The sequence below is a fragment of the Tamandua tetradactyla genome, chromosome 14 (genome assembly GCF_023851605.1).
Source record: "Tamandua tetradactyla isolate mTamTet1 chromosome 14, mTamTet1.pri, whole genome shotgun sequence".
Taxonomy (NCBI): domain Eukaryota; kingdom Metazoa; phylum Chordata; class Mammalia; order Pilosa; family Myrmecophagidae; genus Tamandua; species Tamandua tetradactyla.
In genome coordinates this window covers 16,784,338-16,800,037 of record NC_135340.1, presented here as the reverse complement: position 1 = coordinate 16,800,037, position 15,700 = coordinate 16,784,338, and the positions used below count along the sequence as shown (strand labels likewise).

The 15,700-nt window shown below is 37.6% G+C and overlaps 1 protein-coding gene and 1 long non-coding RNA gene across 2 annotated transcripts in view; one reads left to right on the top strand and one right to left on the bottom strand.

Moving 5' to 3' along the window:
* Positions 1 to 15,700, bottom strand: part of SLC25A21 (solute carrier family 25 member 21) — a 462,293-nt gene that overhangs the window by 107,658 nt on the left and 338,935 nt on the right. The window lies entirely within an intron of this gene.
* LOC143655630 (uncharacterized) overlaps positions 1 to 15,700 on the top strand; it is a 71,121-nt gene that overhangs the window by 1,754 nt on the left and 53,667 nt on the right. Inside the window, exon 2 of the long non-coding RNA XR_013162193.1 lies at positions 15,005 to 15,070. This is a non-coding gene — a long non-coding RNA (uncharacterized LOC143655630). The remainder of the gene's footprint in view (positions 1 to 15,004; positions 15,071 to 15,700) is intronic.

Genomic DNA, 15,700 nt, shown 5'->3' with positions numbered 1-15,700 from the left:
CTGTCATCCAGCAAAACCATCTGTAGGCAAGGTAGGATACGAATAAAACATTTAAGCAAAAATATAGAAAAGTAAAAGATATACAGGAGAAAAATTATTTTGCCCATATATATTAACCATCTTACTATAGTTGTATTTTAGACATTTTTTTCCATAGTGGAGAAGAGTATTCCAATCAAATCAACTATTAATGAAAAGAAAAAGGTGTCTACGAAGTATAGTTTAGGGAGGAGCTTTCATGCTTCAGAGGGTGGATTTAATATTTAATATCTGTTAGTCCCAACATCCAGAAGTGTTTTGTGTGGGTTAGGTTTTCTTCCTGAATGGGTTGGTATCCTAAAATATAAGTATATTTACAAAGAAAACTCAAAAGTTGATAAGTAGAATAATAATTGTTAATTAGTTCAAAAGAAATATCCAAACCAAAATTGGTGAGCATCATCAGCTTTTTATACATGTGCAAATGTTTCAGTTATTTCTAATCCTAATTTTTGAGGTGTATTATGCCTCAGCTTAAATCTGTAAATCATCTCTATCTCCCTTTGTACTGAATGATGGGTTTGGTGTGCTTTAGCTTACAGAAGAGGCTATGGATTCAGCATTTTTATTTAAAAAATTCTTTTGCATATTAACCTGTACTGGATAAACACTCAAATGGTCTCAATTCTGCTTATATTTAAATAGATAGTTCTCATACGAATTATCGAGAAGTTTTGTTCTCCAAAAAGCCTGCAGCACTTGAGGGTGTAAAAAACGTCCTCTGTTAGAGAAGCCACAAATCATGGGATTTTGTAAATCTGTTGGAGATGAAAGGTTAGCTGGCACACACAATTGTGCAATGATAATTGCCCTACATTTTGAAAAATAAATGGCTCAAAGCAGGAATTTGGGAAGGTTAGATTGTTACAAAACTGCATATATCATAGCATCATTGTACTAGAACCAAGAAAATGTGTATAAATTAGGCCTATATTACATATTCCAAGGCTAGAATTTCAGTAATAAAGGACCATGCTATATATTAATTGTCATTTAATAGTAGAATTCAAAATTAAATGCAGCAAGAAATACCACCAAGAGATATGACCCTTTTTTATCATTTCAAACTAAATAACAAGAAATTAGTAAATATAAGCAAACTGCTACAGGCTTTCAAACCCTTGTTTATGCTTACATTAGAGTGGTTAATCTAATTGAACTCTAGCGTAGTTCTAAAAGGATCCTCTCAGAACTATTTAAATCTAAAAACTTTTTGGAGAGAAATTATGGCATATTATATTATAAGTTGCAGAACTTACTAAAAGTAGACATCTTTTTCAAACTAAAGCATTCCTATCAGGAAGTACTTTTATAAATACATACAATACTGTGAATTTAATCTAAAACCACACCACAAAATCACCTTTCACAGGGAAGCATTCTGCCTTTTACAGTAATATTCTTGTTCATTATTTACTTTCTTTCTCCGTCTAAACAAAAATGTCTACCTTCCTTCTTTTAAAGTCTACAGATTCCTTTGCAAATTTCAGTCAAAACTTCTAGGTTTTAGTCATTAATGCCTATGAAGAAAAACCTGGTTTAATTATAGTTCTAAAGCTCCACCAGCAGCCATTTTACACAGAAAACTGGTTTAGTTGTGTTGACAATCACATTTTAAACTGATTCTTTCCAGATGAAAAGATACTTTTTCAAACAATGTAATAAAAATGTAAACTCAGCTGTTTCACAGACATAAAAGTGATTTATATCACATGTACTGTGCTCGTGGAGTTTTTCTCCTTACACAATGGAAGTTTTATTTTAAGGAAAAGTTAATAATTAACAGCTAGGAAAATCCCACAATGCAGAGAAGCCAGCTATAGGGGATTAACCACCCCCCTTCGCTCGCCCACAAAAATCAGCCAATAAACCTGGTGAGAAAACAATGTGATATTTGAAAATTAAAAAGAGGCAACAGCAGGGATGGACTTACCTTTGGTGGGGGTGGGGCCTGATACTGGTTAGAAGCAGATACAAGGAGGCTTCTCGGAGCCAAAAATACCTTCTTGATCTGAGCCCTGAACATGTAGGTATCTACTTTGTGAAAGTTCAACAAACTGTGCCCTTATGTGCACTTTTTTGCATTACAATCTAATAAAATGCTTTGAAAAGAAATTACATACTGTCTTTCCAAATGAGAGCAATATGACAAAAATTTCAGTATAAATAAATAAGGTTCCATTTTTACAAATACTCTGAGGTGTGGTTGGGCCAGCAATCCTTCCCCCCATGGAATTGTATTAACAGAGAACTTACTATTATGCCAGGGCCTCAAGTAATGATTCCTATGCCAGTCCTAAAGAAGGAGCCCATGAGGTAGTCACCAGCCATTTAGTATATATTTAGCACCAGGAGGTTCAGATAAAGAAGTAGGCATATCCCTGAACTCAAGGAGTCTCTAATCCTATTGGGAAGAAATTTACATATAGGAAATGATGAGACAATTTTACATTTTAGGAGACAGAGATGTGAGAGAGAGCTAGAAAGAGAGAGAGAAAGAGAGTCTGTGTATCTGAAGTCTTAGGTCTGAAACTGCCAGGAAAACATGATCCTTTTTTTAACAGAAGCCTGTAAAATTCATGGATCCAGTAGCATTTTGATATGGCTATGAATCTGTACTCTGCACATTCAGTTTCCAGTTATTATGGGGGGCAGTCCAATGGATCATTGAAAATCCACAGTCAAGAACTGTAACATACTCCCTCCTCCATTAAAATTTTTGTCCAAATATTAAATAAATAGAAAAACTGGTCTGTGATCAAGTTGTTAATATACCGAAATGCCCAAAGTTTAGTCAGCAGCAGGGCAATCCAAAGGTCTCCTGAAATATCTAGAATTCGATACATCACATGGATACCTCTATTTTGCAAAAGCTTAATTTGCATGTTTGCGCTTTGTATTTAAAAATGTAAAGTTTAGTCCATCAGTACCAAAAAAGTTTACTACTTCCATTTTCTCAATATAATATGCCCTCTCTCATTGAAAACATTAAAAACAATTTAAGGATTAATTTTGGGTCTCATGACTTTTGAAATGGTACTCAAATGTCCAGCAATGCTCTCAAGAGTTCTGTTACAGAAAAAAAAATTTTCGTTGGCTTTAAACACTATCATAGGTCCCAACAGTTATTACACACCATCTTAAAGACAGTTATTTTATCTCTGGTTCTCTCTTCCAAAAACTCCTCTCTCTAGTTCTTATTTGCTAATCCTGGTCTTTCTCTAGTGCCCTTTTCCTCTGAAATGGCATCTTACACAGGCTTTACTTTTTCTTTTCTAATGATGGTAAAATAAAAATATCCTACTTAAACAAGCATATATGTATTGCACGTTTAGCTCTAACAAAACTAAAAGGGCCAAGTGGAATCAAGTAAAATAGGGGCAAAGATGTTGTGATGTGATCACCTCTGTAAACAGTATGGAGAAGGAACAGAATGGCCTCACTGTTTGAATGCCCCCAATCAGCTCTGTGCACGCTGCATTGCAGCCGAATTCTGCAGGCCTGCCACCCGCTCCATGCTCATCTGCCCAAAATGGAACTGCCTATTTGTTTTCAGCCCCAACTCATCCCAGGATATGGCATAGAGAGAAAACGGGGGGGGGGGGGGGGGGGGGGGGGAGGGAATGAGGATGGAAGTGAAAGATAAGCAAATTATTTCTGGTTCTGGCCAAGTCACTAATGGGAAAATCTGAATAAACAGAATAAATGGAAGACCTTTGGGTTCACACTGCTAAGCAGCAAAGAAATGTGGGTGAGGAAGCTAACATGCTAACTTACTCAGCCTCACAACTATCTTTATGGAGAAGAAGCCTCATCCCCTATTTCTTCACTGCCTCCCAACTCCCCCCACCCCAAAATAAAACCACAGAATGAATACCATGACCGTCTGATACATGTCAGGAGTTAAAGAGAAAGGACAAGCCTAAGTACATGATGAACCCAAAGTTAATGGACCAAATGTTTTCAGAGTTACTTGCGTACCTCCCCAGGGTCAAATTCAATCCCCAGAAATCCACGTGCAGTTTCTATAGAAATAACTATAAACACCAAGCAGGGAGAAATAGCTGCAGTCAATCTTTTTTTCCTGGATTAACATATGGCCTTTATTCTCTCCTGGCTTTATCTTTTGAATGGCAAGTTTTGGCTTGGTTTTATGTATACAGTGGAACTTCATCAACTTGCGCACACTTTTAAGAGTCCCATAGTAAAATACTCATCGTGCAGATGAATAACGAAGTAGAAAAACTTGGCAAGAAGCAGCAAATCGAAGAAGTTCATGAAACACATTTATTTTATTGGGCTATGAAAAAGAAAATACAGGCTTGCAAAGTGAATAAGATGGAAGCTCAAAGGCAAATAAGGAGTTAATAGAGATGAAGTTGTTAATTAGCGAGCAGCAAGACGAATGCCTGAAATGCAGTGGATGGCCAAGTTTGCCGTAGGTAAGAGGCCTGCAGGCAATGAACACACACACTCGCAGGCGGGTCCACACAGTGTTAACTGAGGAGCAGGAACGAGTAAGAAGCTATTTCCGAGGCAGCAATGCTCACTTTCCATTTTCAGCCAAGAGTGTTTTTGTTTCCTCAAAAGAAGGGGAAATTAACCCTCACTTTTAATTAAGTTTAATAAAAGGAATAGCAATAGGTCTTTTAACAGACACACAACACCAGTTTGTAATATATTTATTTCAGGCTGAAAGGGGGTTAGAAAATATAATTACGTAAGGAATCAAAACTTCAATTGCGTAGCATTTATGGATGATGTATATAAACATACTAGTAAAATAAGACTCTCATCCAAGGAATAAAAATGAAAGGTTTGTTTATATTGATGACTCAGTGCATATGTGAAATTCACTCCAAGATCAGCTAGATCAAAATGTCATAAATCTCAATGATTTCAAATTTTCGCTGCAGCATGGATTTATGATTCACTGCATTTTAAAAAAACTTTTTATTTTGAAATCATTTCAAACTTATAGGACAGAAGTAAAAGAACACAAAACCAATACAAAGAACTCCAATATCTATCCAGATACCCAGATTTACCAACTTTTAATATATTTGTACTATTCTTGCTTTCTATTTATCTATCTCTAACTCTCATCATCTTCTTAACATTTGAGAGTAGGTTGCATAATAATCACTGCACTGAATTCACAACACACCACACTCATATTATTGAGGGCCACTAGACCATTAGTGAAAATTATTTCTTATGAGTTTCTGAATCAAGGGGAAATGAGGGGATCCCAGGACATTCTAGCATGACTATAGCTTATTGGAATTACCTTAAAGGTACAGTAAGTATGGTAATTTATTTAAATTAATCTTTTTGTGATGAGGACTTGTGTTTAAAAAACACAATTAAAATGATTTTATACTATTGCTGAGTGGTATATAGTTCATAAAATGATTTTAACTTTGTTATTAAGGTCTTAAGGATCATAATTAAATCGGTCCATTTTGACAACTTAAGTTATAAGTAGATCCATCCTCATCAGCAGAATTTTGCTTAGGGCAGATTTTATTGCACTATATGATTCTTTCGGCCAACTTCTGAAGTCCCACTTCTGGAGGTGAGATTGTGGCATACCTGGTTCTGGAGGTGAGATTGTAGCATACAATTCTGCTTACCCAACAGAGGGCTGGACATCTTAAAGAAAGTGTAATATAAAACATGAGTCACCTAGATGTAGGGTGTTAGCAGAGGCTTTTTTGCTTTTGTTTTTAAAGGAAGGATGGACTTACAAGAGATGACTTGTAACCTCTCATCATGGGAGCCCAGGGCTGAGGAAGAGTTTATTTCTAAAACTGGGACTAGAGGAACAAGCCATGAGATTGCCGATGTGGACTGTGCTGCATCTGGCCTGAGTGAAGCCTACCAGCTCTTCTCAGAATGACAGGCAGCAGTTGAATGCTTGCCAGGCTGGGAATCCTGTCACTCACCCAGAGAAGAGAGGTCCTCACTCAGCCAGGTGGCCAACTCAGAATAAATTAGACAACCATGTCAGTAGCCTGATCTGGGCCTGAAAACAGATAGGCAGTTCAGGTAGACTGGCCCTGGGGGAGGTGGGTACGAGGTACAGAATTCAAGGGCAACATGGCATGCACATAACTTCCTGAGGACAAGTCCAGCCTAGTGCCGGGGAGCTCGTCCAGGGAATCAAAGTCACGGGCAAGGCAATAAAGGACAGCCATGATTTTCTGATGAAGGGAGGAGATTCTTTCCCTTATTTTTTTAGAAAGTGAAGTGTTGCACAATACAAATTAGAAAAAGATCCCACAAGCACTAAGTAACTTCGCTCTCAGGAATAGCCAACAAGTTGATGCTGTAGAAAAGAAATGAAAATTCCATAAACACCATAAGTACCAACTTACTAACAATCTCTGCATTTCAAGACATTACCACACTTAAAAATGTAGACGATTGCCAGCAATATGGACATGATGCAGGAGGGGAATTTAAGAAGAAATTAAATCAGTGGAGGAAAAAAATCATGTGTCTCACTTAGTACATTTTAAAAAGTAGGTCATTTTCCTAAAACAAACAACAAAGGCCCAAATCTATCTTTAAACAGAGTTAAAATTTTAAAAGTGTAGTTTATTTTGTTCAACAAACATTTACTGACATCGCTCTATGATTCAGGCAGCATGCTGAGTCCTGGGGACACCAAGATGGAGGGAGCTCACTCTAGCCTCACAGTAAAGTGTACTTAGCACACCTACTATGATGTTCTTTTAAAAAATACCTCAAAACTTCTCAGCTGCTGCAAGCTTCTGGCGTTTCCAGAGTCGGTTTAGTCTACTCAAATGCATGATGCAGACACTTTCTCCAAAACTTCCCCTAACCATGGGCATGTTTAGAGTCAGTGAAGAAATAAGAAAACATGAGCTATCTGCAAATTCACAGATCAGCTTTGCCAGGAGACAGAGTCTTTTCAAAGAGAAAGAGCCAAAGCACTCACCTGCCTTGGGGTGTGGGATTAAGTCACTAAACCAGGTTTCCGTTTTTGTCTCCACAGTCGCTCCTGAGTGACCTTTTAACAAGTTGCCTATTTTTTTCTCCTATTTATTTAATGCAATAGAAAATAGGAGTGTGGGTGGAAGCTGAGAGTGTGGTAAAGAGAGTAGTAGTAGCTGACTTAAACATTCCTAGGATGAATTAGATGAGCATAAAATTCTTCACTTTTTTTTTGGAAGAAAGATGCTAGAAAAAGAGATCTGAGTGATAATTATAACTAACATCAAATTAAAAAAATTGAAGTCAAGCATTTTCAATCTATTTTCAAATGGGCAATATTTCCCCTGATAAAATGAACAGCTTATTTTTAAAGACCTTTCGAATGTCCCATTCAAAATAAAGACAGTAATCTAATGCTGTTGATACTTGGCTAAAGGCAAAACAAACAAACAAACAAACAAAAAGCCTTAATCATTTAAAAAGAGTTTTAAAACAGTTTGAAACAAGTTTTTGCTCTGCCACTCCAACAATGACTAAAATAAAGAAATAAATAAAAATAAATCCAAGCACTCACATTATGGATAAAGCTACAGGAAACAGCAGGACAAAAAGACAATTTATATTACGAGTAGTATATTTTAGAGTTTTTCCTTTACCATTATCTAGAAAGTCTGCATGCCCCATGTAAGTTCTATAGCAGTGAATCTGGATGGCAACATCTTCCCTTTTTAAGGTTTTACTTACTTCAAACCCTTGTCGTAAAACACAATTTGAGATAGCGGAGTGGAGGGGAGTGCGCAGTGGGATGAGTTAAGGGAAGCAGTGTTAAATCAACACAAAAAGTTTTTGTGTAGTTGGAGCCCAAACCTTATTTGAAAAGTCTGAATAGGATGAAAAGGTTTTCTCTATTCGGTAGTTTCAGTTAATCCTCAGTCCAAACATTTGCCCCAATAAACATTAGATTATTTTTATGTTCGCTATAAAGCTGTCAGTCCTCAATAAACAGATATACTCCTGGGGGGTTTTATCTCTGCTGTCAAAAATTGTCAATATGCATACTCGTTCTTCAATTAAAAAAAAAACACCCAGAAAAAGAAATGTAAAATGGAATCACACAGCACAGTTTAACTGAGGGCTGCTGAAATCCTAAACAAGTGAGAGACCAAATAGTTGCTGGTGTTCAGAAGTTCGATATAATGTGATATAAAGTAGCTAACGCATTGTTAGCGCCTTGGTGTCTCCTTAGTGGAATGCTGTAACTTCTCCTTTTCAGGTAAGCCAGACTCTTAGTTTAGTGTGTCTCAATTAAATTTTATGTCTGATGTGTCCATTTGTCGTAGGAAAAGAAACAAGTTCAATGACAGGGACACTTTGAAGGTTTTTATTTCCTATGGGGACAGTTTACTTCTGTCTGGGAAGTCCCTTCGTCGTTTGGGCTGTTTCCCTTTACTGTGTTGAGAATGGTTATTAAGAGGTGTGAAGAGATATGAAGGTATTGAAAATGCAGATGTATTTTCCAAATGGTCAAATCTCTGCCATTTTTGCAGCTGCTTCCAGAAGGACTTTTCAACAAAGGCCGATAGAATCATGTGACAGAAACAATAGTTTTTGCTCCTCCAGTCAATTTATTGTAGAATGAAGTTTTTAGAAGGCCAGAGTTGGGTCTTTTTTATTAACTCTAGGTACTGTCTAACAGAGGGCTGTGTATGTTTGGCAACCCAAATGCTCTTTGCTTGCTGGGTTTTAAGTGCTCCTCTAAGGCTGATAAAGGAAATGACATGAAGATAGAAAAAAGATGTAGACAACTGTTTCTATCTGGAATAATGCTGTTGTTTATCCTTCATCTCCTTTATCCAAAAAGCTTTGTAAAATTTAGGGAGTTGGGTCTCATACCAGAGAAACATGAATGGAATATATAGTTAACGATCTGTCCAGTATCACAGAAGGAGCTTTACATTTTAATTTTGTTCATTTTAATTCTCTGTCTGAAATGACTAGCTCCTTTTTATAAACAACAACAAAGAAGAAAGAAAAAAAGAAGTCAGAAAGGCAGGAAGGAAGAGTGTTTTCTGTCGAAGGGTCTAAAACAAGAAATGAAAATAGGATGTGGGATGCTTAGAAATGCAACCTGAGTGAACAAAGAGTTTGAGGGAAAGAGAGCTGAAGGGAAAAATATTGGGGATCTTACGGTCCCGATGAATAACCCCTTTGTTCTATGCAATAAATGCATTATCTTCCCTGCCAAGGCTGAAAGAAAATGGATTTCCCCAAGGAATGCCCCATCACTGGAGAAGAGATTTGCCATCAAAAGCTACCATGCTCTGAGGAGATGTAGAAAAAAGATGAAACATTTAAGACAGATGATAGGGTAGAGGAAGGAGTGAAGACAGAGATGTAGAAAAAGCAAAATGTCAGTATCCTGAAAATGAGATGCACAAACATGAAAGGAGGAAATTGAGAATGTCAATATTAAACCCTTGGTTTGTATCTTGTGACTCTGAGCAATTTGACTTTTAAGGAAAAAGATGGAACATTCTGTTCACCACAGCGGCGTTTTTATGTGTCAAACATGCATAACAGAGCCCACACCACACTATATTAAATAGTGCCCCATCATTCTGAAGGATCCTCTGAAAAATGTAGAGGTCACATTACAAGAAGAGTTTAGTGCCCTAGCAGATGTCATCAAGCAATTTGGTTTCTTAATTCGCAGTTTATTCTCTAAAATTTGTAACTAGTTACTATTTTCTGTTTTGCAATAACATTCTGAAAATTGTAGCCACCAAGGAAAAAAAAATTTATGTTTTTAAAAAGTACTTTTTTTTTTTTTTAAATAATGCAGAGATAAAGATCTGGAGCCTGGATTCAAATTCCAACTTCAATACTTACAGCCCATAAAATACTGGATGGTTACTTAATTTGTTTGGCATTAGTTGACTCACCAATAAAATGGATCTTTTGAAGACGTCAAGGTGTGGCCTGACTGAACCAGGGTGGGCCTTAATCTGTATCACTGGAGTCCTTCATAGGCGGAAGAAATCCCAAAGCATGAGTCAGAGAAAGCGACAGGGAGGAGCCAGAAGTTCTGTAAAATCAGCAGAAACTGGAAGGGTTGACCAAAGGAGAGAGAGACAGAGACAGAGACAGAGATAGATAGATAGATAGATAGAGAGAGAGAGGGAGAAACTGCAGAGATGTTCCTGACCCATTGGCCTTCCTTAAATTAAGATATCTTTATCTAGTTTGGACATTTTTATAGGCTTAGAACTGTAAATTTGTAATTTATTAAATTTCCTTTTTAAAGCTGTTCTGGTTCTAGTATATTGCATTCTGGCAGCTTACAAACAAATACAGATCCCTGTCTCACACCATATATAGAAATTAATTCAAAATGCATCAAATCCTCAATACAAGAGCCAGAACTACCAAACTTTTGAGACAGAGACAGAGACGAGAGAGAGAAAGAGAGAGAGAGAGAGAGAGAGAGAGAGAGAGAGAGCGAGCAAGAGCTGACAGGAGGCAGAAATGCAAGTCAAGAAACCCCAAAGATTGTGGCGAGCCACCACCACAATTCTTCAAACTTTAGGGAGAAAGCCTGGTCTTCCCAGTGCCCTGATTTTGACTTCTAGCTTCTGAAACCATGAGATAAGAAATGCTTGTGTGGTTTATGCTTATGGCAGACTGGGCAAGCTAAGGCTGTGCACAAAAACTCATTCATTATAAATTTTTTTGGGGGTGGTGGTGGTGGTGCATGGTCCAGGAGTCGAACCCAGGTCTCCTGCATGGAAGGCAAGCCTTCCGCCACTGACCCAGCCAGGCACCCCATCCTTTGAATTTTAAATTTCAGTTATAGTATTTTATTTAATTTTTTTTAGAATTTCTATTTGAGCCTTATTTTTTACCTTTAACAAATTTCAGGTCTCTCGTGAATTCTCCCTCTTCTACCTTCTTGAACATATTTATTATAGTTTTTTTAAAAAGTCCTTTTCTGATAACTCCAAAATTTGAATCAATTATTGTATATGTTTTTCTTGATATTTGGCCATTTGGTCCTTTTTTTATTCTAAGACCTTGTACTTTTTTATTGAATGCAGGAGATGGCGCATAAAAAACTGAAGAGCTTATGACTGGTAAGCAGAAGGAGTACAGCAGGTCACCTTCACCTAGGCTTTGCTAGGGCTGATATACCTAAGTTTTGTCCTCATTCCTAGGGCAGAGCCCATACTCTTGGAATGGAACTTCCGGGTCTGCATTGAAAACCTGGGTGTTAACTGTATACATATTTATCTATAATGTATTTTACTGAGTGCCCGCAACCCAGCAAAGCAGAATCTATTATTACTTCCATATCAAAAATGAAGAAACTGAAATGTGATGAGGATAAGTAATCTGCCCGACGTTTCAGTTTGTTAGGCTTGCTAAGACAAATATCACCAACCTGATTGGTTTAACAGCAGCAATTTATTGGTTCACAGTTTTGGAGGCTGGTAGTCCCAAATCAAGTCTATAGGCCATGCTTTCTCCCTAAAGTTTGTAGCACTCTGGGGCTGGCTTGCTAAAATCCTTAGGGTTCTTTGGCTTGCATCTTTGCCTCCTGTCACATGATAATCTCTCTTGTTGTCTCCTTCTGCACCTTTCTCTGACTTCTGGCTTCCTCTAACTCAGCTGTCATATTGCCAGCTAGATTCCCTCTCCTTATAAGGACTTCAGCCATATGAAGTAAGGCCCACCCTGTTTCAGTTTGGCCTCATTTAAATAAAACCTTCAAAGATCCTATTTACAAATGGATTCATACCCACGGGAATGCAGATTAAGACTTGATCATGTCTTTTCATGATTCAGTCTCTAACACTCAGGGTCCCAACCTTATAAATGGGAATCTAATCCATGTCTCTTGTATCCAAAGATAAACGCTGTCATGGAGGAACAAAGTGCTATAGGAGAACAAATGAAGGAAATTATTTCCACTCCAGATGATGAGGTGAAGGTGTCAAAGAGAAGATAGCATTGGAGCTGGGTATTTATAGATGACCAAAATTTCCATAGCTAGATAAAGAGGGAAAGAGCATTCTTGTCCTATGAACAAGCATGAAGAAAAAGCACACAAAAATTGTGTCAGGAGTTATAGTAAATTAGAAGGGCTGGAACAAAAGGTGCATGTGGGATAAGATAAAGATTAAAAGATCCAAATCAGATATGGAGGGGCCCAAATAAATATCCTGTGAAGAGTTTCAGATTTTTTGTGATGTATTGCAATAGTTATCCACTGCTGTGTAACAAATATCCCCCAAATTCAGTGGTTTAAAACAACAGACTTTTATTATCACAGAATTTCTGTGGGTGAGGAAACTGGTCATGGCTTAGTAGGTGCCTCTAGCTCAAGGACTCTTATGAGCTTGCAGTCAAGTCATCAGCTGGGCCCAAGGCCTTATCTTAAGGACTCTTATGAGGTTGCAGTCAAATTGTTAGCTGGGCCCAAGGCCTTATCTTAAGGCTTAAGTGGTGGAAGATTCACCTCCAAACTCATTCATGTGATTCTGAGAAAGTTCAGTTCTTCTCAGTTCCTCCCTGGCTGCTCACCACTCCTTGCCACATGGGCCTATCAATAGGGTAGCTCACCTCAGAGCAAGTGAAGAAGCAAGAGATCAAAAGAGCAAGAACAAGAAAAGGACCCCAAGATGGAAGCTATTGGTCTTTATATCTTAATCTCAAAAGTGACATCTCATCACTTCTGCCATATTCCTTCATTGGAACACTTAGCAAGTCTAGCTCATACTCAGGGGAAGAGAATTATACAAAAAAAAAAGGAAACCAGGAGGGGGGATTCACCAGGGGTCATCTGAATGTTTGCCTACCACATGGATCAATGGGAAACCATCAAAGATTTTTGAATGTGAAAGTGACACAATTTGGGTATCATCAGTTATCTATGCCCTAACTAGAAAAGTTTACTAAAAAATCTCTACTTTTCACTCAACATCCAGAGCCATTATTAATTCATTATGAGTTTAATATCAGCATTTTTTCTTTCTAATAGTATATAAAATAATAGCACATCTTGCATTCATCAATGTCTCAGATTCTATGAAGAAGTATCAGAGTCCTGTGGTGGCTTCTGAGAGAGCAGTTTGCAAATATGGATGTAAACAGAAGGTAAATCATGGGGATTAAGGAGTGAGCTTGGGGTGAAGAAACATGTCTGTAAATATAAAACATATTTTATTTTATACAAGAAGCCAGATCTCTTATTAAGTCCTATTGCTCAATGGGTTATATTGTAGCAGTCTTTTCATTTGAAAGGGTTAACTTCTGCGAATTTTATTAATTGGATTTTTAAATGAGTATTGACCCATCCACCGATAATTGAAAGTGTATGAAATAGTAATGACATCAGTGCATGTCATTTTCTCTCATTTTGACTCGAGTTATCTAATTCAGGAAAGACTTTGCATAAAGCAAGCAAGGAACTCATTCATCTGACACAAACTTACATTTTCTCTTTAAGAGTTTCCAAAAATCTCATACTTTACCTCATTTTTTATCAATATCGAGACTGTGGCTACATTAGATTTCCTGGCACAGAGGGTTTTGTTTTCCTGTGAATTCTCTGTGGCCAGACAGGGAGAGAAATATAAACACAGTGTTTATCAGCAGGGGAACAAGGCCTCCGCTCTACTTTTTGGTGACTACATATTTCAACATATACCGCAATCAGATGATAATTTCTCGGTCCTATCTGACATCTTTATTTAAAGAAATTGGTTAAATGACTTAACTAGAGTTTCATGCGGTTCTAATATTTACGACTTTTTTTTAGTTTCCTAGGCTGCTCCAGCAAATACCACGAAATGGGTTGTCTTAAACAATGGGAATTTATTAGCTTACAGTTTGAGGCTGAGAAAATATTCAAATCAGGGCATACTCAAGGTGATGCTTTCTTCCTTAAGACTGGCTAAAGGTGAGCCTTGGCTCGTCTGTCTCATGGCAAGGTACACGGCAGTGTCTGCTGGTCTCTCCCTTCTCTTCTGGGTTTCATTCGTTTCACCTTCTTGCTTCTGTGACTTTTTTTTCGCCTCTCTCTCTCTGTATTCATTCCATTTATAAAGGACTCAGTAATAGGATTAAGACCCTCCTCAATGAGGTGGGTCACACCTTAACTGAAGTAGCTTCATCAGAAGGTCCTATTTACAATGGGTTTACATTCACAGGAATATACCAGATTTAAAACATGTCTCTCTGGGGTACATACAACTTCAAGCCACCACATTACCCAGTATCTTAGTTGAGTTAGGCAAAGGCACCAGCAGGTCAAATAACAATTAAATTCATGCGCTGAGCTTTAACCTCAAACTGCGTTTGGTACCTTCCCTTTGGAGAGGGCTGTGTCTAAAGGACCATGGACCTATGTCTTGATTTGACAGGATGTTGGTGCTACAACTTCAGAATATGATGGAAGCCCAATTTCATTTGGCCAGAAGCCATTTAAAAAAAAAATTAATGTTTTTGTATGCTTTGAATGCTGATCTCAGGATCCTATTTATTAGTCTGGGCATCTCATTTAATGTTCTGCTGAGGTTTTCTTATATGTGGAAGGTAACTAACCATGCCATCTTTTCCTCTTACCTGCCTAGATGACATTCTCCCACCTGAGATACGTGATAATGCTTTGAAACAATAATGGGAATGGTGTAAATCTCAGGTGTTGCGTCTCTATTACTCATATTGTCCTTACATTATTGACAGAATAGAGAGAATGATATTTGATGCAGAAATCCTGGGATGAATCTTGACTCTGGCAGACACCAGCTTTGGCCCTGAGCAAATCCTTAGCTTATCTTATCAGAAGTGACCTGACCTGTACTAGAGATCACATCTTCATCTTTCCTACCTGCCAACAAGTGAAGTAATACCTATGAATACATATCACAACCAATAAAGAACCAAAACAATGGTTTTGAATGTAATCACTTTTGTAACAACAGTGTCTCCTTCCTTTCCCCAGAAACACTTGGAGGGAAGAAAAGCAAAAGACTTGAGACCAACTGAAAAATGCCTGGACAGATGATGGGTAAGTTTGTAATTGGGTGACTAAACAGATTCCTGAGAAGGAACTACAATAAAACCTTAAATTAACTGACACTCATGGATTCTCACATGGCATTTGACTCATGGGATTTACAGAGAAAAATATGGTGAACTCAACTCTAAGCAGTTCAATCAGAATTTAAATCATGCATGCATGCATGTGTATGTATGTAACTTGCCAACGCTTATAACTTAACAGTGTTTTAGAATATTTAAAAACCACGTGACTTTTTCCTTTCCAAGGAAAATAGAATGAGATCAACTTTGCACATAGTCAGGAATAGAAGATTTCCTATTAAAAAGATAGCATATTGGTCAATGCAGTTCCATAGAATCAGTGATGGTAGGGGAAGCCAGAGATGAAGATAAAATGTTAATTCCTTTAACCTTGCCTATGTCAAATCATGCTTAAATTATTTTCCACAATGAGAGAAACAAGAAAAGGTAGAAGAGTGATTTTCTTACTCATTCTCATCTGAAAACATTCAGTTTAACAACCACTAGAGAAAACATTTTGGTTTTGGCAAAGACATTTCCCTCCCCCCTCCACCCCCTCCCCAGGTGACTCCGGGCTTCTAGCCACCAGAAACCAAGAATAAGTCAAAATAAGGGC